General features: G+C 43.6%; 1 long non-coding RNA gene across 4 annotated transcripts in view; it reads left to right on the top strand.

Annotated features, from left to right (window-relative positions):
- Positions 1 to 26201, top strand: part of LOC112558187 — a 43462-nt gene that overhangs the window by 7910 nt on the left and 9351 nt on the right. For all 4 annotated transcript variants that reach the window (XR_003098101.1, XR_003098118.1, XR_003098109.1 and 1 more), the window contains exons 2-3: positions 8377 to 8601; positions 11366 to 11451. This is a non-coding gene — a long non-coding RNA (uncharacterized LOC112558187). The remainder of the gene's footprint in view (positions 1 to 8376; positions 8602 to 11365; positions 11452 to 26201) is intronic.

Below are 26201 nucleotides of genomic sequence, written 5' to 3'. Positions count from 1 at the left end.
TGATCGTGCTGCTGGGAGGGCGGATACAACACTGCTCGGGACTGCACATCACTGAGCATTTCCACAGAGAGAGAGAAAGAATTTAACCTGTCGATATGTAACTAAAGTGTATTCTTGCAAAGATTATCTCTATGAGTCGCAAACTGACCACGTAGAGGGACTGATAGTTGTACCTTCTAACCAGGGCATTGTTTTATTGCTAGCATTTGTGCGACAGAAGCTCTGATAAACAGCAGCCTGGAGACCTAGAGCAGCAGTGCTGTATAGTACATAGTGTATATCATATAGTGTGTACAATGACTTGTAGCAAACATTCACTCCTTATTCTTCATTCAATTTGTTTTTTTTGTTTTAAGACTTCTAGCAGATTTTAATGTTATGTTTCTATAGTACTGTTGTCACTAGTTTCTCACTACAGGTCAAGGGAGTTAACTTAAATTCATTAAAGTGGAATTGACGTTCACCAAAGTGGGCGTGGTTCAAAAGGTCGTAAGCGAAAGGTCAGTATCTCGAGTCGACTAAGTAGACGACAAGGACGAAGGCTCGCCATGCGATCTTGCACGGAGCAAAAGGCTCTGGCAGCACCGAGATAAGCTACAGTGGGTGAGAGTGTCAAAGGTCAAGGCTTGTCATGGGGGTCACACCTGTCCGCTCACACGCGCGCAATAAAACTAAAGCACCTCTTGTACAGGGTGCGGGTCACCAGCTCGTGGCACGTGGCCGAGACTTAAGCTTGGAGCATATGCAAATATTTGGATAGTCTGACATTTTACCCCCCTGCCTTCCCTCCTGTCCACTTCATCAGTTTGTCAGTCTTGTAATATGAGCAGCTTACTTATGCATTTACATATTTTACTCGTTTTTTTTTTTCAAATTTACTTATGTAAGACTAATCAGCATGCCTTTAGGCCATGTCTTGACCCGAGCAAATGTCTCCGAACCCTTGGCAAAGCTGGGTGTGGAGGTCACACGGAGCATTTTTTTTTTTTTTTTTTTGTGTGCGAACACCAGGGGACATTAGAGATTTTGTCAATACGTTGGACCATGGCAACACTTGTTTGCCGACATGGACAATACCTTGACCAGTACAATGGAACCTCCTGGCACTTGGAAGGTTTCACGCTTTGACGCTAATCCTTGTGTGTGTGCGTGCGTGTGTGTGTGTGCGTGTGCGTGTGCGTGTGCGTGCGCGTGTGTGTGGGAGGGGGCGCCTGTGGTGTGTGTGTGAACGTAGCATACCCGTGGGTGGCTGTAGAGCTAGATTTACTGACACGCGCACTTGTGACCTTTTAATCACAAAGGGATAATTACAGAAGGAGTTTACTCCCTTTCGGGTAGAAGACGTAAGTGAATTCTTGGTCATTAGGACTTTAGTCCATATCTCAAAGGGTTAATGTTTGCATCACTGAGAGAAGCAGGGAAGGAAATTGGAAGGGAAATACTTCACTACTCTTTCCGAACGCCGAAAAAGAGTCGAGAGGAGCAAATCCAATAGTTTACTAGTTTCTAAATAAGGATTTTTATTCATTTATTTTTGGTGGCTTACAGAAATAAATAGTTTTTGACTATTTTGGAGGTATTGTCAATACAAAGACACTGACACCAACAGTAGCCCGGACCGCACTATGTCACACAAAAACTTTGCTCTACAAACTAACATGCAAAAATGAGTCTTATCTCTCTCTTTTTTCCGTGCTAAAAATATCGTGGCATGTGCCCTACATTGGAGTCTTGGCCTGTCTGTAGACTGGTATGTGGAGGCTGGAAGTGGGAAACCTATTCAAAGTTTAAAAAACGCGTGAACTCGATTTGTTGTTTTTGGCATTGTTGTTGTTGTTAGACCTGGTCAATCACCTGATGCCACCATTGAGGTCAAGGACAGCGGCAGACCAGTAAATAAATAAACGGACCGCCCCGATTGGCTGGAACTCGCGTAGCTCGGCTTGTTAATGGATGCCGGCCGTTAGGAGTCGTTGGCCGCCATTAATTCACGTCGCGAACTCCGATACACCGATACGCGAGCTCCGATACACCGATACATTCGATACGTGGGATCAGCTGACACGCGGGACACGATCCTGGCGATATCATTGTTTACAAACTGGACGCAGATACTTATCAGCTCCGTTTGGCAAGTGTGCCGAGAGGTTTTGTGAGAGGAGGTTGAGTCTGCAGTCTCCCCAGCTGACTGTTTTTGTTCAGTCTTGGTAGAAGACTGGATAAACATTCTTCCCTTCCTTCACTTTCGAGAAAATCATCTCAACTTCATCGTTCACAGAAGGTACACGCACGATGGTGATGGTAGGATGCAAAACGGTTTGGCCTAAACTGGAGATTGTGAGATTATACATTAATAAGTAAATAAATAAAAAAATCATGGCATGATAATCGTGTGTGAAGAAACTAGTTTTTTTAAAAAAGAAATAAACTCAATGATATAGTAGCATGAGCTTACAATCAAAGCTTGACATTTTTCAGTGGGTTTGTTGCTGACTTTACTTTGATTCAGTCAATAAATGTCACTTTGTCAGGTTTTATAAAAGACTTGACTTGGAGAAAGAGTTAGTTCATGCACTTTGGAAATGATGCTAATTTCCAAGCAGACACAACTTTTGTCACAAACAAGAAAAAGACGGAAACTCTCAGCAAGCCATCACCTCCAGTTCTACATCGGTTTCTCATTTCCTTTCCTTTCTTCGAGGCGGTGAGGGAGGAGAAAAATCTCCATATGTGTTTTTATACCCTTTTCACATTATCTGACTATTTTGGATATCCCATTTCGCAAAAAGCAAGCAACAAAGGAGAATATTGATGTGTTTTGATAAGAACTGCGTGGCGTGCAGCTGCAAGTGACCAGACAGGGTGGATAGTCTGGGTCAGAGAGATACCCAGGGGCTTACACTTCTGTAACCAGCGCCAGCCCGCCGCTCCCTCGGTCCCTTAGTGCCGATCCAGTTTTCGATCGAACAAGAACTCTTTAGGTGAGAGAGCAAGGGGAGTGATGATGTATGAAGAGAGTAAGGATGTATGAAGAGAGCAAGGGGAGTGATGATGCATGAAGAGAGTAAGGATGTATGAAGAGAGCAAGGGGAGTGATGATGTATAAAGAGAGTAAAGGGAGTGATGATGTATGAAGAGAGTAAAGGGGAGTGATGATGTATGAAGAGAGCAAGGGGAGTGATGATGTATGAAAGGAACAGACCTAGAGAGGGAGTAGATGAAGGGTTAATATTTAGGGGGAAATTGTTATTCGGTTTGCGTGTCGGTGCATGTTATCTTTCTTTGTTACAACATCAGTTTAACACTTTCCTGAGGTTTAGCTTATAATAATTATTTTTCTAAAACATAAGTTAGTCAATAAGGATTTATCTGCAAGGAATTGACACCCAGTGTAGTTTTCAAGAATGTTCTTATATCCAGATGATCCACGGGATGATGTTGTATGAGCTCGTGCGACAGACAGTAGAGGGTTAAAAGGCGAGAGCAGGTAGACAAGATGGGGAATGGGTTGTAGAAGGATAATTTGTAAATGAATGGGTAAATACTGAAAAATGAAGTAAGGAAAGATGTCTATTTGTAGGATACACTGCACCATGCACCCTCGTCATTGTAATCATCACACTGCCGCTTGACGATGTTGTTATTGCACGCGGAGCTTTCATACTGCGCATTCACACAAACCTCATCTAGATAACGACTATCCACCTCTCGAGGCCGTTGTTACGAAACGAGGGTAATGGGTTTCTCCAGGGCAAAAAGGGAACTCGAGAAAAAGAGTTTTGTTTCTTGAAATTCTATAGCAATGTCAGACCCCGCGGACACTACTTCATGTTATTTTATTCCAAGTCACCTGCGCCGACACTTTATAACCACTACTCCAGGACTAAACAACCGCAGGGTGTGAACACTGCTTTGTAATTTTCGAAAAAAGAAACTTGTCCTGAAGTTCCCCATGTTGCCCTCAGGTCAACGAGTTACCCTCGCTTCCTAACTACCGGCCCCTCGGGGTGTCGCCTGATGTGGTAACGGGTTTGATCAGATTGTGTAACCTCCCGGCTGCTTGTCATTCTGGACATCGTCTTCAGGAAAGGTATTCTTGTCAGCTCAGGCCTGGCCAGGTCATTGATCAGGCAATGTTCAGATCAAGCTGGGAGTGGTTCACCGGGGAACGTGGTATGACTTTGCAAACTGCATTATCATCTAGCTTCATCGTCACTACGCTTGCAGGCATCGTCTGGTTGCTGAGTTCCTTGCCTGAACAAAGTGCTGACGTCGGGAGTTTCATGGCAGACATTTTCTTGGCCTTGTTGTTTTCCTCTCCTTTTATGAGAGGCCAAAGCTCACATGCCAGACTTTTGGTTTTTTCTAGTGTGATATTTGAGTGACTTTGTTTTGTTTTGGTTTTTTGTTCTTCCTCCCTCTTTACTGGATGGGGAAATGATTACTGTTTGCCGTCGGCATCGGGTGAAAGTGAACGACCGAGCGACCGACCGACCCTTTTTTTTTAACTTTTTCTCCTCATATCTGGAATGTTCTTTAATAATAATTTAAAAAAAACCTGTCAAAGCTGCACCACCACTACCACCACCCGGCCATAGAGCATCACCTAGTCCCGTCTCGTTACTGTCCCACATGTTCCAAGCAGTCAAAGTTGCAGCAGATGTCATTGGAACCGGCAGTTTCCCTCTTTTTAAAAGTAAACGATCTTTTCTTTTATTTTTTTATTAGTTGGAAGTGCTTAAGAAACTACACGCCCTCTCTACTCTTTAAGATGTAAATGAATCCAAGTTTCTATTTTAGGAACGAAAGAGGAGTCGCGTTACAACACCTATTGTTATTGTTGTTTTTTTTACCCTGTTGTTACGGTGGTCGCACGCGTGTTGTTTCCCCACTGGCTTTTTTTTTAAGTTTGGAAAGACGAAAGGAAGGAGAGTTAAGTATAGGGATCTCGAGAGTACGTGTTGCTGTTTCACGCAGGCAGCGGAAATGGCGGGTGGGGACTTCCGCCTAAACAAGAGTCTACACATGCGCAGAGGTCTCGAGGGTTTGGGGGTCTGTGGATTAGAAGGCGCAGAAAGGGTTAATGACTCAGTATATTCAACGTTTTTTTTTTTTTTTTTGCTGTTCTTAGCTACCCTCCCCTCTAACTCCACCCTCCCCACACACTTCCCATTCAAACTCTCTGCCTCTCACCGCTCGCTTTTGATTGTTGAGAGAACTATTGTTGAGCCCGTGGTTTGTGAACACTCATCGGTCAGATTGAACCCGGGAGATCAGGTTAACTCTTTTTCCAGATCCCTTTGCACGTTTATCAAGTGGCGGTGTTTTTGTGTTTCGAGTGAGGTGTAACAAGTTTAAGACACCCACCTTCGCAAGACTATCCGTATTTTAATGCTCTTGTTGTTGAAGGACTATTAGGGGGAGGGAGCAACACTTCTTTCTGTAATTGTTGGGTTAAATAGTATCCCCCCCCCCCACCATCTAGGTGAATACATCATCCGGCTCTTCCACCTGAGTGGTTAGAGAAGTGGGGTCCGAACGGACCCAGCTGGCGGGAATGGGTACCTGGCTCATTGGAGGGTTAGGGAAGGTAAGGCAGAGGAGATGGGCACCTCCCTCACGTAAAGCTGGCCCCGAGAAAAGTGAGGTCTCCTACACCTCACCCCCCAATGACCTGAATAGGTTAGGGGATGACCTTTACCTTTTTACCCATCCCACCTCTCCCATTGGAAGAGGCTTCACAAATCCATGTACAATCATGATCTTTGTTGTTGACCTCTTCCTGTCCAAGGTAATGTTTTGTACGGACATATCTTGAGAACGTAACTACCGAGGTTGCGGGAAAATTGAGATTGTCCTAATCATTAAAGAAAATAATGCTCTCCAGTAGTTCTTTAACTTGAACTAAGTGCCTCCTTGACCTTGTAGATGATGTGTACATAAAAATGTGTCAAAGTGGTAGACAAGACTGTCAAAACAGTGCAAACCGTGTGTTTTTAGTAGTTTTAAAGAAAGATCGTCTTGCAAACCTTTGCAGTTGATGTGACCGACCTAAAAACTGTGACCCGGCTGCTGCGGGAGCTGTGCACTCGGAGCTGTGCAGCTGGTGTCGGTGACCTCGCAGCAGTCTTGGCACCCGTCCCGTTATTCCAGAGAACTAAATCATCCACAGTTTCGAATTTCTCCAGGGACCTTCCATGCCCTCCTGCCCGAGAAACGAACCGGAAATTGACGTCACCAGGGTAAAAGGAGCTCGCAGGAGATTCGTGTTTTTGTGTTTGCGTATGGTGGAATATTTTACGAGATTTACCGAGTGTTTTTCAGTACTAACCGCCATCATTCATTGCCAAGCGTTACGCAGACAACGTAGGATTGAAAAGAATGCAACGCCGCGAAGAAAAAAAGTGTTCGCTAATGCATATAGCTTAAGACCAAACTAATCTGATGACCCTGTCACGTGATACTTCGGTGAAACGGCACATGTGATTCTGGAGTAAGTTGGGAATGGGTGAGTTGAGGGTGGGAATCGTGCTGACTGAATGAAGATGCGTAAGATGTTTGGTGTGTGCTAGGGGAGAATGGTAAAGTGTGAATATTCTGACCTTATTTGATAATGACCAGTATTTCCTTTCGTCGTCCTCTTGTAGACTGATGCTGATGCTTAACTGTCATTATCAAGTGAGGTCAGAATAGGTCACACTTTAACTTTCTCCCTAAGGTGAGCTCACGGCCCCTGCTTCCCTGCTGCGTGCAGAGAATGAATTGTCAGTCGCTTGGAGGCCAAATGGGACTTAAGTTTACTTTTACTTAGGGTGTGTGTGTGTGGGGGGTGTTTTACGCCGAGCCAGCAACTAAGGTTATATCACGGCGAAGCAGCCAGACCTATAAATAGATGCCAGATATAGAGAAAAAACAGTGCGCCCGAGACGAGAGTTGAACCCAGGACAACCAGCCTTCACTATACTGATCACAGGCGCTAGCCGTTTATCCACGGGCCGCCCTCTTTACTTGGGGGAGCGGATAGTCGAGTGGTTAGAGGCGAGGTCCAATGAGGAATGGTTGGGGGGGAAGAAATTGTGTTTTACGCCGACCCAGCAGCTAAGGCTATATCCTGACAAAGCGGTGTGTGTGTGTGAAGACGAGAGAGTGGAATGAATAAAGAGAGATCGTGCTGCCGATCTGTAGATGACAAAGCTCAATCCCCTCCAACCTTGTCAAAGTTAGGTTTGAGGGCTAGAACCGGGTTCTTTTCTTGGCCTTGAACCACAGCGATAAGAGGGTGGCAGAGGCAAGAATACGAGCCAGCCAGAACAATAAAAAAAAGAATCATGCAGATGAAAAATGGATTACACATCTGCTCAAAAAAAGTTTTTTTTGTTTTTTTTACATAACATCGCGATGATCTTTGATACTTCGAAGTCGTCAGTCCTATCAAACTGGTAATATGTAATATTTATAGTTCTGAACAGTAAGGAGTAGAAGAAATTTATTCAGAGACGAATTACAAATACTTTGTGGGTAAAAATAAATAACCGTGGTTGTAATACACGTTCAGTGCAATGATCCACTAAATATTTATCCGCCTTCTGTGCGCTTCTGTGTCAACCAGTGTCTCTTCCCATTTTCCCCAACTTCTGAGTATTATGTACAGCTACACTCCACGCCCACCTCGCCGTCCTGCGTTATCATCCTTCCCATGCCACCCTTTTATCACTAACAATTCTTTCTCTCTCTCTCCTCCCCTTATTTCTTGCCTTTCTCTCTATCTACACCGTGTCCTAACGTATATTCTCTCCGTCGTCTGCTTCTCTGGCTTTCTGTCAGCGGGTCCCTTCCCCACCATCCAGTCATCATCCCCTCACCCCCCTTTCTCGCCCTCTCTCCTTGGAGGTACGATCTCCCCACGAAGCAGTGACTGCAGCTGTGCTTGCTGAAGACAACAGCCAGCTTTTGCTGCAGTCAGATCTTGTCGCACGCTGCATAAATAGACCTTCGCAGACGTGTGCGCCTCACAAATATTTATGTCCCTAACGCATCTACATACCCCCTAGCGGGCGCCGATGATGATCAAAGAGAGGAGTTAAGACGATAGGTAGGGCGTCTGTGGAATAATTATTTATGAACTCGAAAAGCAGCAACGTCTTAAAAAGCATGTCCTTCATTTACGACGATCGTTAATTACGCCGCCACGTTTTGTTGGTCAGAGAAATAGAGTTTACTCCTTGTAAAAAAAAAAAAGAAATAAAAAAGACTGTGAGACCATGATAAGTCTCGTCATGAAATGGTAATGACATGCGCAGTGAGCCAGTTGAGAAATGTCACGTGGTTGGAGATAACGCCCGGTGAAACTGTTGCACACTGTTTCTCTTATTTCAGATATGCATTAGTCTTCCCGGCACCGGCGACACGGCCATCGCGAGTACCTACGAGTTGGCGTCGGGGATTCTTCGGACGCAGTCGGGATCCACTTCGGCTGGAGCCGTAAGCCTTCGGTAGTTTCCGTGGAGCTCAGCGTCTGCCGTTTTCTCACGGCACTTGTGAGTCGGCAGAGGTGACATCCACTGCAGGGGAAGGTGTGCCGTGGTGGAGACAGTCCTGTGTGTAAGTACCATTGTTAAATCCACTCTCTTCATCTTCTCTTTGGACTTTCTTGTTTGGGTACTCGTGCGAAAACAAGCGTGTTCAGAAAGCTGTCAGGGGTTGCTTTTCCTTATTTTGTTTCTCTTTTCTTTTTTTCTTACTATCGTATTTTGATAGTCATTGCGTATGGTCTTTGAAAGGCCAAAGAACATTCAAGCAAAACATAGGAGGTGCATCATGGCTTGTGTACAGCGCTTGATTTAAGCGACAGAGAGAGAAAGACAGACAGAAAGAAAGAGCTCAAGTTTTGATAACAAAGCTTCCTTTAAATAAAAACATGGAGATGTGAATCTGGTACCACTTTAAAGAACGTTGTATTCGTGAATAATTAACAGTTGTATTAAATGTTTACAATTCCATTGAGGAAATAACGGAGAATGTGCAACGCTCACGTCTTCCGGCTAGGGTTCACCGTTCTTCGCACTATTCTCGGAGGATAACAATCTCAAGCATCCGTTGGATGACGGCTACCAGGCAGAAAAGGAAGAGTTAAAAGTTTGTTCGTCATTAATTTTAATTATCTGCAGCACGATAGGTCCTTCTTTGCGTCTATCCTCTTGAATATGGTAAGTTTCCCCTTGCGTGATTTCTAATTTTCACAGTGAGATATCGGCTTTCCCACGGAAATAACTGTTTTTGTTGCAAATGGATTTCACCATTGCATGGACTCGTAGCGACACATCGCGTGCTCACAGCTTCCTGCCGGCGCCCCCTAGGACGGCTATTTGTAGAGATGCAATCAGTGTACAGCAGTTGCAAGCATTTTTCAAGATGGCACTTCATGCATACAGAGCGACAAAGCGATGTACGAAGAACAAAACGATTTCTGTTGTTTCCTTATTTTCCAAAACGGAATATTTGTCATGTTTTATGTCTGTCATATTAACGGTTCCACACCTGCCACATATTTCAGCATTTTTACCGATTCATCGTTGGTATTTGCTGTTATGATTCAAGTTCTAGCTGGCATGGTCATCATGAGGTCTCCTGCGTTGGCATGCATCACTGTCACTTCATTGCTGTACCAAAAAGGTGTTGTCCTCACCTTGGGTGCAAAGATTTATTGGAGGCTACAGCTGCATGCTTGGTCAGTGTTTCCATTTATTACAAAAATTGGCTGTTGGAACCTCGTTAAAGTCTGTGACATGGGTCCTTATCTTTTAGGAAAAGAAAAAGCAACGAAGAAGGTTGTATATATGTAAAAACTTTATTCATATTATTCACTCCGAGCATGCTAAGATCATAAGGATGATAGCGACTTTCCAAACTGTGTCGTGACCACGTGACATTGTCCAGCAACAATCACGCAAGGTATTAATCAGTCAAGTTTTCGTTTGTATGGTTCATCTGTTGTCATCGTGTGATGAGGAAGGGGAATTTGAAGGAAACAAAGCATCAGCGATGGCGACTGAGGTGGTGAGGGCACTAGAAGCGCTACAAACCTGCAAGTCACTCATTCTGATTACAAAATTGGCTGTTAATTGCGATGAGCAGGAGCGTGACGATCCCGTAGACCGACTTGTAAAAAGCAACAGCACGACACACTCGCGAACAGCAATTTTTATTTTATTTTTTTATTTATTTATTTTTTCGCGGTAGTACAGTCTCAATTATAACCTCCCGACGGGCGTCGTAACAACTCTTTCGTGTTTTTCCTCTATTCAGTAGACACCTGTGTGTTTCATGTCGTTACGGCTGCCCGCGTTTATGCCAGGTGTGAGTGCACGTGACGTCACGGCTGTGTAGGTGTGAAGTGGGAGTTACTCCCCTTGAGTTACTGTCGCCGGTTCTCGTCTGTTTGACGGCGTGCAGACGCGAAGATTGCGTGCGAAGCGAGGCGAGCATCCGAGACTGTGTGCAGGGGAATACGACCTTTGACCTCTTTTCTAACGTTCATGTCCTTACGTAATTTCCGTTGCGGCTAAACGTCTGATATTGTGCGTCTGTACCACGTGATAGGTTACAATACTACAATACTTGTCCATTTATCTCCCTGTGAGCAATGCATTCACATGTTTTATTACATATATAGATATTTTCAATATAATAAATAAAATAGAATAAGTATAAAAGGATTAATTCGTGTCTCGGAATCGACATTTCCTAACAACCTTAAAATTTTAATAAGACTGAAATGCAAGTAGTGAATCAGCCACGCTCTGATAAATGTGTTCAGCGTGGGTCCTTTATGGACTGGGAATGTGCAGCAGGTATACGACGACCACCACGCAACAGGTATTACATCTCTTCAAGCTGAGAACCGTCAGCTGTTTGTTCATTTACCTGAAGTGAGCGCCCGTCCGCTCGATATGTCATGTTTGCACAGGTCGCACGTTTCGTGTTTATTGCTGTACACATAACATCAGATCATTGCCGGATGAAAGATGATAAAACAAATGTTTTTTTTTAATAATTTAAAGAGAAGAGGAAATCGCAGGATCGATTTCATTGCCATGATCGATGGGAAGGTGTCAAGGAATGAGTGCGGGTGAGTGGACGAGAGAGAGGTGAATAGTTTGACTGACGGTGGAGGGGAATGTCGGTTGCTACCCATCACTCTCAAACACAGGCGATGGATGGATGTATTCACACCTGTTTCAGAAAGTATTGATCAGCAGTCGTGCTGAGTTTGCCGACTCAGGTGAACGTGTGAACGGGAGAGAAAGAGAGAAAGAGAGAGCAGCTAGAGAAAAGATTGGAATTAGCAGAATTCTTTCGTTTTCAGTTGGTGTCGGCAGGCACTGGGCAGCGACGTGAGTGAGTCGACAGACAGAGAGAAGTTTGGATGCTTGGTTGCTCCTCATTCGACAGGTATGATCAGATGAAGTCCCTTCATTCTAGTTATACAATTGATGTAGTTTTCTTTCCTTTGTCACCTTTTCCTCTACTAAAGCTTCAATGTAGTCCATGAGCGTCCGAGATATATATCTGTCCGTCCGTCCGTCTGTCTGTCTGCCTGTCTGTCTGTCTGGCAATGTTTATATCAAGACCACATCTCTCGCTTATTATTGCCATACAGTTACCGCTGGCATTTATCCTCATACCAAATTCAACATCAAAGCACTTCACATACACGAGCTCCGGTTATTTTGTTTCTCTTTACAACACAAGGCAATCTCGTCCAAGCTGAATATGACCTCCTAACCTGTATTGCTTTCTAAGGTCCAGCTATCCAGCTGCCATGACATTCGTAGTAAATGATAAACCAAGAAGGTTTATGTTGTGGTTGCTGCAGTTTCTGCAAGTCTGATCCCTTCACGAAAGATGCGAACCATCACTTAACATTAAGTGTATAGCTTCGTGGACTAGTCCAAAGAGTTTCACACTAGATATACTGCACTGTCCTAAAGCTTTTTTTACTGGGAGAAAAATATACAGAGTATGAAGGTTGTTAGTCACTTTTATCTTGACATGTTGATCTTTAAAAGCCATTATACCACATATCTCAAAATCGACGAAAACAAATAAACTTACAAAATAACACTCAAAGAACACCAATCGACTAACCAATCCAACCACCATCTAACACCCACCACTCACCAACCAATCCGAAAAAACCAAACATGCAAAAAGTTTAAAAAAGACTTGTTTTGATAACGATCATCGGTAAAACTTTTTCTTTTCCACACTGGACCTTGTTCTACATCATTCACGATGCACCTTTCCCTGTTCATTTGTCAGCGACACTAGTAACAACAAATCGACTTGCAAGGACCACCTCGGGGTCGACTTCGACTTGAACCGGCGGTCACCCTGTCTGGGAAGAGTTAAAGGGTTCAGGAAACCAATCTCGCACCGACTGGTGTACTGCGACATCTTGTATTGAATATGATGTTTATGTGTTGTTCTCGTCTACATTGGTATATGTTGCCAGCAATGTAGTGGATCCTTATAGCTGCTGGCTGACTGGCTGACTGGCTGGGTCATGTCTGTGTGTAAGAGGTCATTGCTGTAATTACTTTTTAAATGCGATCGGGTGAAGGTCTTTGAGCTGTAGCGTCTTAAAATTGCATCTTTATGATGTCCAACATCTTTCTTCACCTTCAAAAACAAACTTGACCATTGATTGAGAAAGACAAGCTTTCACCCTTTACAATCTAGTTTTAAATTTATTTTTGAACCTAAATGTGTCGACATCCGACGGATTCATGCTGCTATGGCCGACGTATTACAATTTCGCCATCGAGTAAGGACATTCCTCAAAGCGTATGCTGCTGTAACACATCCTAGTTTAAAAGTACACACTCACGTACACACACACACAGGAGAGCGAACCAGAAGCGGTTAAGCCGGTACGATCATAAAACTCAGCAGCCTCATAAGCACTTACATCGAACGTGTAAACACTCCAGTCACGAGGTGAAAGCGGCTCGTGCACCGTTGTGGAAGACTTCACAGCAACAGGTGTTGCCGCCCTTTGCTTAGAGACTTGAATTTCATGGTGGGTGCCGGGTGGATTTATCGCGGCGATACCATTGGAAAACATGGGGAGCAGTTGGACCATTGTACTGTCGCCTGTGGCCTTCCGGGGCAACAATGAGCCTGAACACTTCGATCCCTTGTGTCGATACGTCAGAATAAAGCGAAGGTGTGGTGAGGGACGGCCATTGTGTCACGTGTTTCCCTAGGACCGCGCGTGCGCCAGGCTGAGAGTTAGGTCAGTCCGGCTTTGACCCTGTTTGAGGAAGGTTGACCTCGAGATGGTTTTAAGCAGGTTAAGTTCCCCATCTCGAAGTCTTTCTTTTCCTTTGCATGACTTGTTTTGGTCTGGAAACGAAATCATCCCTACTGCCGGAGTAGAAAAGTTTGACCAATCCAAACCCCGGGGTTTGTCGGAGCAATGCCGAGATCGGTGTTGTGGAAGAGAGGGTGGCTGGTGGGGAGAGGGACAGAAGAGGAGGAGAGGAAAGAAGAAAGAGATTGACAAAGCTGACGATGGCCCAGATTACGATGATCACGGTGGGATTGGGGAAATTGAGCAAAGTTAATGGAAGAGCTACTTCCTTACAGAAATAGCAGGAGCTAGCTCTGAGGGAGGATCTGCTTGGAGGTTCTGATATCGACCTTCATCTCTCTCTCTTCCCCATCCTCTAAATCCCTTTGTGGTGGTGGTGGTGGGCGGACGTGGGAAGGGGGAAAGATCGGTCTCTTCTCCCCGTCCATCTAATCGTCCTATATCGGGTATGGGTGCAATCGTAATCTCCAGCTGCGCTGAGCCACTGAACGACCTTACTAGAATGTCATACACATGACCCCATCTCCATTCAGACCCTCTCTCTCTCTGTCTCTCTCTTTTCCTCTCATATTTTCCATTTGAACAGTCTTGAGAAAAAAGTCGCAGCCGAGTGATGTAGATTGAGGGCTATCGTGAAGACACTGGGAAGTAAGTTTAGTAAGTTGTCTTTTAGTTAATCTCACGACAACCAGACACAGGGTGTGTCTATGCAACAAACAGTTTGCTGCTGGTGCTGCAAAGTGTAGCAATAAATCCATATGAAACCCTTTTCTCCCTAAAAGGTAAACAGCATATAAATCCCTTGATAGTGATAAGAATCTTATTGCTCAATAAATAATTAAAGAATAAAAAGAAAAAAATCTCACCTAACTGAAGTTTGTCTGGAAACATGAAAACCATCTCACCTACCCGCTTCTCTTCCATAAAAATATCGGAAACCAGAGAATCTCATCTGGACGTTTCATAAATAATTGGCGCAAATGCATTGCTTGAAACATTCACGATGGTATTTTTTTCTTCGAAAGTATCTGAAATGAGACTGGTAGCTGTCTATTCCAAATGTTGTTTGCACCGAGGCTGCGTGCATAAAACATTTTGTAATGAGCTCCAGTTTATTATTGGGTCCTACACCAGCTATCTGTACTACACGATCGCATGGGGGGATGTTATTCTTTTTTTATTTTTAAATAGACAATAAAAACAAACGTTACAGTGATGTTTCAGAACGCAATGGCTTATAATGACCACTTTAAAATGAAATATTTAAATAGGTTGTTTTCAGCAAGTCCTACCACAATGAACTATATGAATGTGGTCGATGGTATCCCTTTGAAACTCTTCAATATCAACCGCGGTCTTCCTTTTGACTTCTGCGCTCATTTGCATGCAGACATTGTTTTGCCTGTTTATCTTTCGGGACACTTTGCTTGATAAAAGAATCAATCCACCAGAACCGGTATCAAATTGAATAATGTTCATTAAAAAGTCCTTCAATGGAGGGAAATATTAGCTGGTAGACTTTGCTCAGGAGGAACGGCTGTGGAGTCGGCTTCATCAGTTATGGCATGTTACCATTATCGTCTACATCAGACTTCGTCATCCTTTTTGTATCACCGAATATTTCAACCAAACCAATATGAGCGGAGTGTGGTTGGCCCAGTGGACGCCCAGCACACAGAACTTCAATAAGCACGTTCTGAAAACTCATCGACGTTGTTAGATGAAAACAGGAATCGTTTGGCGGTCACGTGGTCTACAAAAAACTGACGGGTCACGAAGGGGTCATCCGCAAACCAGTTTGGAGGTAGGGGAGGGAGTGGTGGAAGAGAACGAGTGGAATAATGGAAGGAAGGTCTCAGTGAGAATTTTTTTTTTTTTTTGGCGGTTGTTGTATGTTTGTCAGGAAAGTCTTGTATCTGGAGAAAACACATCTGCCTTGCCGCAACAACCATTAATTGGAGATATCGAGTTAACAACAATTTCACCGGAAGACATAAATTGACAAATCTTTATTTATTTGCTTGAGGACAAACAGCTGTTCTCTGACGTTGACCTTATGACACAGTTGGAACCGAGCAGAGGCAGTGGGAGGAAAAGTTAGCCAGTTGAGTTGCAGGCAAGATGGTAGTAATGAAGGCTCACGGGGAGGAAAGTACAAAGGACGGAGGATGTGACAAGGAAAGACCGTGGGTGGGTCGGGTAGGGTAGAAGCAAGAGGGAAGGAACGAATGTGGGAACGAATGAAATGTATTGGGTTAGTGGCAGTGTTGGGAGGAAGCCAGAAGATGCAGATCGACACTGAATAATGGGGCGGCCCTGCACGCAGCGGAGCATTGCAAGACTCCATTCTCCAGCGGGAAATTGAAAACGCTGCGCGCAGGTCCTCTAGTACCCCAACTATGGCATGGACAATCTTTTTCAACAATGGGCAGGATGCAATTTCTAGTCACGGCCTTCGATATAACTCTCCGAGTTCATGCGCTTCTAGCCAGTTCAGTGTGGTCTGGCAATTGATAAGAACGAATCAGTAATGCAACGCGACGGGCCTGAAACATGAGCTGACCGACATGGAGACACACGCTCTTCTCCGATTATGTCAGGACAGTTTTTTCATTTCCTTTTGTTCACATGAAACGTGCGTATACTTCTCTAGTATGATTGCATATTTTTTTTTAACTTCATTAACATTGAAAACCGTTGTCATGGAAGTGAACAGAGACAGGCAGATAACTTTTTTTTAAGACTTTTTTTTTAGTGATAATCGATGACCTGTTGATCCTTTTATGATTGCTTTCGTTCGTCAAGTAATTTTACGGCGAGCGATGACTAAAAGCAATTCAGCTGAAATCGCTATCGTCGACAAGAGCGGTTGCTTATCAGGCTACAAAGATGGAGGTAACTTGTCAACAACAGCATCCGCATCACTGCGCGGCCTTGACATTCTTCCGGTTCCAGCCCGTTGGGAAACCGTAGCTCATTGAAGACGACTGTGGCGACGACATGATAGTGTAAGGAAGACGACGCATGGCGGTATCAACGCTGGACTGCTTTAATCTGTTCCTGCTTAGTGTTCCCGGTGTTTGGCGTTTGATGTGAAACACCATCCTCTCCCAGTTCTGGCATCTTAATAACTGTGGTTCTAGGATTTCCTCGCCATGGCCTTTTGACCCGGCGGAACTCTACTCGATCATTGAGCCCGCGTCGTCTGATGGTCATTCCCGCTCGCACTCATTCTTCGTCGGTTCTTAATGACCTCTTAACCGGACACTACGATGTGACTATGTCTCGTAAATTTTATAGACTACCTTCCTGAATAAGTATTTGACAGTCTGTGCTCGGTTCACGCTCCTGGACAAATAGGTTTGAACGTTTGACCCAGTTTGGCCACGTGACTTTAATATTAAAATATTAAAAACTTTGGCCAAGAAAAGTGTATACAAAATCTTTGACCAAGTGACATTTATATATAAACTTTGCCAGACTTGTTCAAACGTTCATCCACATTTGAACCGATGATGACGAGGCTTTGGTGCGTGTTTATACACGTGTTGGTGGCACTGATGACGAGCGTTGAGGAGGCGGAGTGAGAGATCGATGCACGAAAAGACCATGCTTTTAACTGATCTTCAGGCGCAACAACATTCATCGCCTGCACGTTACCCAGCATGCATCTCTTCGCTAGCTGACATTTATGTGTCCTTTGTGGTGAAAGAGCTCCGCGCAAGGGACGTTACCGGTTGGAGATATACCGTGATGCAACAGCAAACAATCCGCGCGCATTGTTTCTAAACTTGGCTGAACCGCCGAGATAAGGATGGCAACCCCCAGGGCACGCTGTCACGAACTGAAACGAGAGTTATGGTTCGCAATCCGGTCCACTATGCTAGGTGTCGTGTCAGGCTAGTGCACCCTTGCGATTCCCACCCAGACGTATCTGCGTTCATGCTTTCGAACGAAGCGAGGGAAGAGGGAAGAGATTTAATGTTATCAGATAACGGGGCGTGCGTACTGGATGTAAGCACACGGTGGTAGCTTCCCAGGCTTGAGATATTCAGTCAATCCGCCAGTTTTTCGGATGAAGATTTCCGAAAAACTTTTATCTCCCACCGTTTTCTTCCTTCACTCTTCACTTTTATTCTAACCTAACCGCAAAACGGGACGGGAATGAACCACACGCACGCTCTGACCGACATCTTACAGAATAATTATGACTTTCAAGGAAAACAGAATGTCTTCGTCTCTCACGTTTGTAGGAATGCAGAGAAGTAAATCGTCCGCATGCGGAATAGGATTGTCAAAGAGAACTTAAACATGAATTATTGTATGCGCAGAAAGTATGTTGCTGTGGTTGTCTTTGTGTAATGGCCCGCTAGACGTCTTTTACATAAACCAAACTTTTTTTTTCTTACTATCGGTGGCGATCATAGGCATGGAGCATGTCACGACTTGGGCGTTGCTGGTCGCAGAAAATGGGGTTTTAAAGAGGGCTAGTTCTGGTTACCTTAGACAGGCGGGTATGGCTATTATTCCTCAGGGTTTTTTCCAATATTGTTTATTACAAAGTTGTTTTTCTGTCAAGTTGTTTAGAGCTTGTATTCTCTGTTTGTTTTGCAAGTGCTTGACTGCGATGCTGATTCTTTGCATGCTAAAGGTCAAGGTCATCCATTTTTTTCTAATTGCTGGGTAAAGCTCGGTTCATGATAGTTTTCAGAAGTCTGGAGAGATAGAGGCCTGAAAACATAACCATGCACAGGTATTAGGATTGTTTATGGCACTGTTTACCTTGTGAAGGCCTTAGCCAGCTGGTATCATTTGTTAATTATGTACACGCGTACGAACGGGCGTGACGATGTGATTATCTTTCGATGAATGGTCACGTTCGTCGGGATGCATCTGGAGAAAGAGATGATAATTTCCTAGATTTAGCTTCACTTAATCATTAGAAAATAATTGCACTTGACTAGATCATTTAATGATGACTGCGTTCTTCTGTGCTGTCATCATCATCATCATCATCATCAATAATTACCAATCAATAAAACCACGTTGTAACGATGGTGTCCGGAACAGTATCAATCACATCCTTGAATCTTGGCATCTTTTTTTTTTGTCTGCATTGTTATTACATTTCTTCTTCGCACACTGCCCACCGGGGGAGGTAATTGAAAGGGAGCCACCCACCAACGCACGAGTTAGCGGCCCTTTATTGTGATTGTCTCATTAACATGCACTTTGATCTGCCTCATGCAGTTTTACCTTTACTGACCTCACCCAGAAAAATGGAATCGTTTGGTGATTAATTAACAGGTTGCTAAACTAAGGCATAATTTGTGGACGCCATAGACCGCTGCTCGCATGAAATAAATAAATGGATGTCACGAACTTCTGGTCATGGGGGAAAATAAATGTATTTAGATGAATGTCACTTTGGGTCTTCTAGTCACTTGTTATATCGCATCGCATGATAAATAATTGCTGCTTCATGAACAGAAACTATTAGTATAATAGTATGATTAGTTTTGGGTTCAGAGTGAAACATTTTCCGGACAAGTTGGAAATGGGGGGAGGAAGACACGCTGCTAACGTGTAATGAGGGTTGAACACCTAACAAATGTTTCTGCCAGGGAATAGTAAAACTAAACCATTCTCAGTTATCTGTGATAAATTAATAATTTGTAAATTCACAACAGCTTGTTGATCTTACTAATCAAATTGGTTTTCTTAATCGTCCACATTTTGTTTAAATTGCATTTTTCATGTGATGGTGTGGATTTGTCATCGTCATGTACAGTCGCTTCTGATTCTTGTCGGTTGATTTGTCGACTTTCATGTGCAGCGCATTGAACTCGCATTCACACTAGGAAGTTCTCTTTACAAACTTTTTCTTTTTGTATTATTATTATTGATGTGTGTAGTTAAGAAGGACCTTTGCGGTTGCCATTTGCGGACAGGAAATGGCTCCGGTACAAACACCACATAGTAAAACAGCCAGAAGACTAACGACTTTTACTTTGTTGTGACAGTTTACTCTTTTGATCTTTTAAACAAACATTCCCATCTTTTTCTTGATGGAAAACCAGCAACCCAATCGTCCTTATACTGCTTTTGTGTGTTTGCCTTGGCTTTTGATCTCACCGTCTTGGGGATCTGATGGGAGGGCGATGGAAATTGCTCTTTCCTTCACGCATGTGCCATTTTCGGAATGAAAGATAGTAATTCATGTTCTGTGCGAACATATTCCCCACAGCTAGTAAGTAAAGATGCAAAGTTGCTACCCATATCTATTTCTCGAAGAAATAAAAGTAATAAAAAGTTATAACAACAAAATAACAACCCGCATGCGATTTTGAACAACCGAAGAAAAAAAAACAATATAAGATCCGCTGCATTGAGAGATAAGTGAAAGCCACGTTTGAAGGAAGAGAAGAATGGAAAGAACCCTGGAGTTGAATGGAGGCGGAGGCGGAGGCGGAGGCTTAATGACACCAAAGCGTCAGCTTGGCATGCTGGGAAAACGCTCATTCCATGTTTCAGGAAACAATAAAGCCCCTGGACGCCTTGATTCACCTCTTTTCAAGTTCTGTAGCTCTTCACTGCTTCTGGTCGATGTGGATTAGCCGCCTGCTAGAATCCTTGACAGAAAAGTGGATTTTTTTTTTCTTCTTCTTCTTGGGTCGTTTAGTGCTTTGTGACTGACCTTGTAGCTCACTCGTCCTAAATACTGACAGCAACAGAAAAACAAGTTCTTAGAAGTTTTTTTTTCTTTTACGCCATTTTGTTTCTCGTTTGTGTACACAAGACTTAGGAAAGTGGAAGTAAATGAATATATATATAAAACATATATGCATCACACAAACGCACACACACTTGTAAAGAGGTACGCTTGCGGGAATACAGGTTAAATCGCTTGAACGAGCGAGGAAGAGAAACAAAAGAAGGAAAATAAAAGAAAACAAATGTGTAAACAGATTTTCCAAAATCGCAGCAATAACAAAAAATCCCATCTCCCCCACAAACTCCACGACCTAAATGAACCCTACCTTAAAAAATAAGCACAAAATATAGCTTGTGTTCACAGAACCCCCGAATTGCTGAAAGTTGAAAAATTGCATCAAAGAAATATTATGTTGCTTGGCAGTTCTTTTTTCTTTCTTGCCATTTTTCTCATCTTTCTCGACAGTTTTACATTCTTTGGTAACAGTTGCACCGTCCAACATAGAATGTAAATCCTGACACATAATGATATATTGTAATCTTTTGAAAGTAAGCGAAGATTCGACCCTAGAGGCTTGTATTGGGTTGTGGAAGTTCTGTAACTTTTATGGAGGGAAGAGGAAGCAATGTGGCTGTCTGTTGGTAGTCGATGGCTGGCCTGGCATTTGCTGCCTTTGAAATAAAGTATGATCAATGGTGGCATCATGATCTACCAACATGAGAGGCCCCAGTCGGTTTATTCTTAGGGGCTGCGTCTGTGGGACTAGCATGTCATTTGTTTTGCTGTGTTGTGATATGCGTGGGTAGAGTTTTTTTTAATAGATACTGAAGTCCTTAGGGACAAAAACTAAGGTTTATACTCTGGTTTTATTGATATTTTCTTGGATGTAATCTTTATCAATTCTGTCGGTATTGTCTTTGAAAGACTAAAGAGATTGCTGTATAGGTGAGAGATAGTTTCAGTCAGGTGGAAGGACACACTGCATTGTGATTATCCAGTATTGGGATCGCGGTGTTGTGAAAGACATGAATTGTAAAGAAGTGCTACAGAGATCCACGTAGCATTTGTCATCGCCATTTTTATTTGTTTTGTTTTGTTTTGGTTTTGTTTGTTTGTTTGTTTGTTTGTTTGTTTGTTTGTTTCTTTCTTTCTTTCTTTCTTTCTTTTGGAAACTTCCAAAGGTTTACGAATGAAAATAATTGTCTCGCTCTCCGCTTTCTTTTTACACTATATATTGATGTTTGTGTGTGTAGGTGTATGTGTGTGTGTGGGTGTATGTGTGGGTGGGTATGTAGGTGATTGTGTGGGTGTCTTGCTAGCTAGAGATCAATTGTCTTCAGACCTCCCTCGGCACCTACTTGGTTTCCGTCAGCTTTTCCTCGAAGTTAATCGTCGGCAGTCTTGTTTTTTTGTTGTTTTGTTTTGTTTTGTTTTGTTTTGGTGTTAGAGTTAGATGAATGTGAAGTCTTAGAGAATAAGTTGTAAACACCATCCATATTGTTCTCTTACCACTTATTCCCCAAAAGAGATATGGGCTGTCCACAACACCTTGCTCACAGACTTCTGATAACGAGTTGAGACAATGTCGGATACCCGGCTATCAACCTTGCCACTTGTGATACTGATAGCGTTCGGCTACTCGTCTACTGAAGCTGAATAATCTCTGATACCCGTTCACCGAAACTGATTGTATGATACCTGGGTATCAATCACACAATTTCCTGAAACTGAAATTTCTTAAACTGACAGCCATACTAAAATATCTGTCTACCACAACCGGCAGTCCTCTGCTACCTGAGTAGCAGCAACTCCCTGCGGCAAGTTCTTACGAGGACTTTGACAATTAAGCCCCTCCACAGGTGGCAAGCAAGGTTGTGGAAGAGAACACATATTGTACAATTGATGTCAGATTATAAAAGCCATTCAAGCTCAAGAATCACACAGTACAGGAAATACGGGACTGCCGCTGGGGATGTGGAAATGTGGCTGTTCCTGGCATCGAGATGTCATTAGGAAAGGACTTCGTTTGGATTCGATTGTATCGGTTTAAAAAAGAAAACCTTGAACTTTGCAGAATAGAAGCCTTCCGACTTTGACTGGAAAAAGCTTGTTAGTGGTTCTGTTAGAGCTTAAAATCAGACTGGGTTCGATCGTAGGAGTGGAGAGGATATCACTTTACAGTACCGGAAGTCAACGCATTTTTTAATGTTTTACTGTAATTACGACTTGCTAGATGTGGTCATGATATTTCAAGCTCTGGTGATTCTGCTCTGCACCACAATTTAATTAATTAATTCGAACAAAAAACAACATCTGAATAACAATGCCAAATTAATGGACGGTTAGGTCTCGGGTTCAGTAGGCGGTAGCCCCTGAGGTACAGTTGTCATGCACGCAGGTGACCTGGCGGGGTCACGATGCTGTTTCAACATCCTGAGTTTTTAACTGTAATGATGCTGTGGGCGTACAGTCTGTATAATGACAGTACCATCCCCCAAGACCAAAGACAAAGGTCACAGTCGGTCTCTCCAGCATCGGCACAGACTGTGAGATTACTGAGGCTGTCGGCCATTTACAGTTCATCTTGCCGTCTGCCTGTGGAGGGAATAAAGACTTGTCGGCTTACACTTTTGTTGCCAAGCAATCGGCAAGAAACCTAATGTCTCGTCTTCCAAATTACTTCTTTCTAGAGAAGAAAAAAGTCTCTCTCGAACATCCACTGCATTAGCAAGGCGAGTCTTTCTTTTTGAATGCTTTTGCAAACATTAGGTCTCGGCAGTCGACAGGTTGGAAAATTCTGTAAAAGGACAACGAGGATGTAATGTTAGTCTCTCCCTTCCTCTCCATCTTTATCTCCATCTGCGCATCCTAACGCGCACGCACTTTCTTATCGTCTTGACAATAATGAGAGAATAAAAAAAGTCGACTTTTGAAAAAAATACACAAACAACAGCTCTGGTGCTTGAACGACCCCCGCACATAAACTGAGGTTGGGTAGGAGTGGTGGGGTAACGCTATCGTGCACCACGTGATCAGAGAGGAAGTTAGAGAGGTGTGGGTGGGGAGGACGATCGGATAGACATGCGAGATCGATGCTGGCAGCAAACTAACTTCAGGGAAGACGACAACACGATGTGGATGTATCCCAGACTTCAATCTCCTGCCTACGACAGGCGGCGAACGTTTTATGATTGTCAGACAAAAGAAGGGAGCTGGAGGGGTGGATCAAGACGGACTGTGGGTAATCAACCGGGTGTCACATACCCGTTTCGTCCGTGCGTCATAAACGTCTTGTTAGACCATAATCCTGGACTTGGCTTACCTTCCAATCAATCTTATTCCTTAATTCCACCAAAGGATTATAAAAAACCAAACAATCTTAATTGTCGTGTGCAGCCTGTGTCATTAGTCGTTCATTGCGGTGTAATTCCGAAGGAGATAGTTTTACATGTCTTTGTCTGTTCTTTGTCAATGGCTTCTTTACTGCTTGTGTTTTCAAGACATTAGATGCTCGTACGCTTTACTGCTGGAATCATTAGTTTGTCTGTAGATGTGTCTTTCACATGCCTGTTTTTTTTTTCCTTTACATCCAAGTAGTTCATCCATTGTTTATAAGTCTGCAGTGCCTCATTATGTTCAGATATGTCGAAGAATGGACTTAGACAAGGGAGAGAATGGGTTGAAGGAACCGAAGAAAGGGAAGAGACAGAGGAGATGGAGAAAGAGAAAGAGAGAAAAAAGACAGAAAACAAGAATAAGTGGTCTCTCAGACCGTTTTTAACGGGGCAAAACCGACACAAAACTGTTTAAGGTGACCCTGACCCAAGATTCCATAACCGCAGCTGAACATTTTAAAACACTTGAAACAGACGATCGCTTTCCTTTTAAACGGTCACACCCACTCACTTGAGTCGATGAGAGAAACATCTTTACAAACAATATAAAAACCTTTATTAGCAATATCTCTGCTACATACTCAACATGGCGTTGACTAGCTTCTCATAGTTCTATGTGTGCAAATCAATCGTCAGTAGGGTAACAAAGGAATCACAGACTTCTTTGCTGATTGTCTTCGCTCAAGAAAAGGTTGGTGGTGGGTGGCGATAAAGACTGAAAAAAAAAAATCGGCCAGTCTACATAAATTCGGGTGTGCCTGTTAGAATTTGTACACTTAAGGCTCGTGGAGGATGTCAAGATAAAAGAAATAGGATACGTGCAGTTTCCTGTGGGTTGACTAGAGCGCAAATTGGCATCCGAATCGATTGTACAAATATGGGTCCTTCATCCTCGGGTTGTATTCCAGCTCTGCTTGTACTTCCCCCATCGTGGCCAGGCGAAGACAAACAAATGACTGCCAAGGTACGGTAACTCCCCCTCCATCCTAAATGGAAACACCGTTCGATCCGATATCAGCTCGATATTCAATGGTTCGAAACTCCCACCCTATCAAAAAAATGTTGCAATTGATGAATCTTGATCTCCGTCCTGGCTAGGGATGTCCACCACGATGTTATCATCTTCCGCAAATGCAGCCCACGTGTTATTTTTTATTTATTTATTTTTATTTTTTTTGTGAGGGTGGATTATTTGATACACAAAAGGTCAATAACAACAACTACTTTTGAAGGCTTTGAAATTGTAATCGATCCACTCAGCGGGGCCCGGGCCGCGCAGGATTTTCTTAATTAATAGGACTTAACGCCGTGGCTGTTGTCTGCTGCGGTTTTTGAAACCACGCGTGCGCGGGAATGAACCAATGGAAAAATTTGTTAGAAATTTTTTTTCGGCACTCAATCAGAGATCACAGAATGAAATTCGGTGCAAACCTAAAAAGCAGAGCTGTGTCAGCGAGAAGCACTTTCCTATCCAGCTACATTCCGGTGGAATCTCACGGTAATGGCGTTTTCGTTTCCCGACAATTTTAGGGGTTACTTAAAGGTTGCCCGCCAGGTTTATTTGTTTGTTTTATCAAGTTTTACATAATAATAAACATGCTCAGTGCACACATTACAAGGGGAAAATAAATAAATAATAAAGGAAAAGTAAGCTGAAGAAGAATTTGAGAACCATCTGATACCGTTTCTTCTTAAAGCAGACCTGGCAGAGGTTCTTTGTGTTAAAATTTAGTGCCTTGCTAAGAGCTTGTATTCACGTCAGCTCGGTAACTACCACCTCCACAAAACCCATTCACTAATCCGGAAGTTTGTCTCAAACAAGCCTTTGCCACATTATGTCAGTGTTAGAAGGTAAAGAACTAAATACTGGCAGTTTAGAAGCTCACAGAACCGATCCAAAATAATCCCTAACTGAGGACAGACCACCAGTCCTAATGTTAAAGGTATTTGTCGTGAATCCCCCAAAATAGAATTTGAAGCAAGCAGGCAGACTGACAGGTAATATTGCTGTAGTCCCAGAAAAACACTTGCAACGCGCAGTCACTTCACTCCAAGCACCACCTCCGGCTGTCAATTTATTCTGGGGAGCTATTCCCGGGGCAGGATTCTCAGGCGGGCAGAGCTTACATGGCTGCGTTCCCCAACACTGCACTTTGTGCAGAGCACATCACATCCGGGCGCTTTTGAAAGAATGTCGTGATGGAGAAACTGCGCCTGGCTGCGCTGACGAGCCTAATCTTCTTCAGCCTCCCTCTAGCCGCTGGAGCAGCATGACATTAGTTTCAAAGATTGGCGAGCGTCCCTGTGCAAGCCGGCGAGATTAGCCTTTCTCGCAGCTCGCCAGTCCCCTAAGCAGGCAGAAGACAGGAACAGAATGCCCAATTTTTCCTCTGTGGTTTCTTCAATGAGAGCCGACGAAGAGGGTTCGATGCAAATCTGCTTCTAACTGACATCGGGTCTCGTGGTCTTCGCGTGTAGTCCTTAGGAAGCAATTTCTCGTCGGATATCGTCCCGTCCCGAGAGACGCGTGGCTGTAACGTCAGCAATTGTTATTGGGGTGGATGGGTGGGGGAATAATTCACGTGCAAGCGTTCGCTACACATTAGGATCGGGTAGTGTGTGTCGGGAGCAAAGGTTTGAGACTCTGAATTTGAGGTCATCTCAGGTCGTCCACCTCGTACTTTGCGTGCGAGAGCAGCCTCTTGTCCAACCTCGT

The sequence above is a fragment of the Pomacea canaliculata genome, linkage group LG1, assembly GCF_003073045.1.
Source record: "Pomacea canaliculata isolate SZHN2017 linkage group LG1, ASM307304v1, whole genome shotgun sequence".
Classification (NCBI taxonomy): domain Eukaryota; kingdom Metazoa; phylum Mollusca; class Gastropoda; order Architaenioglossa; family Ampullariidae; genus Pomacea; species Pomacea canaliculata.
The sequence above is the reverse complement of the archived record's forward strand: the minus strand, read 5'-3'. Positions and strand labels throughout refer to the sequence as shown.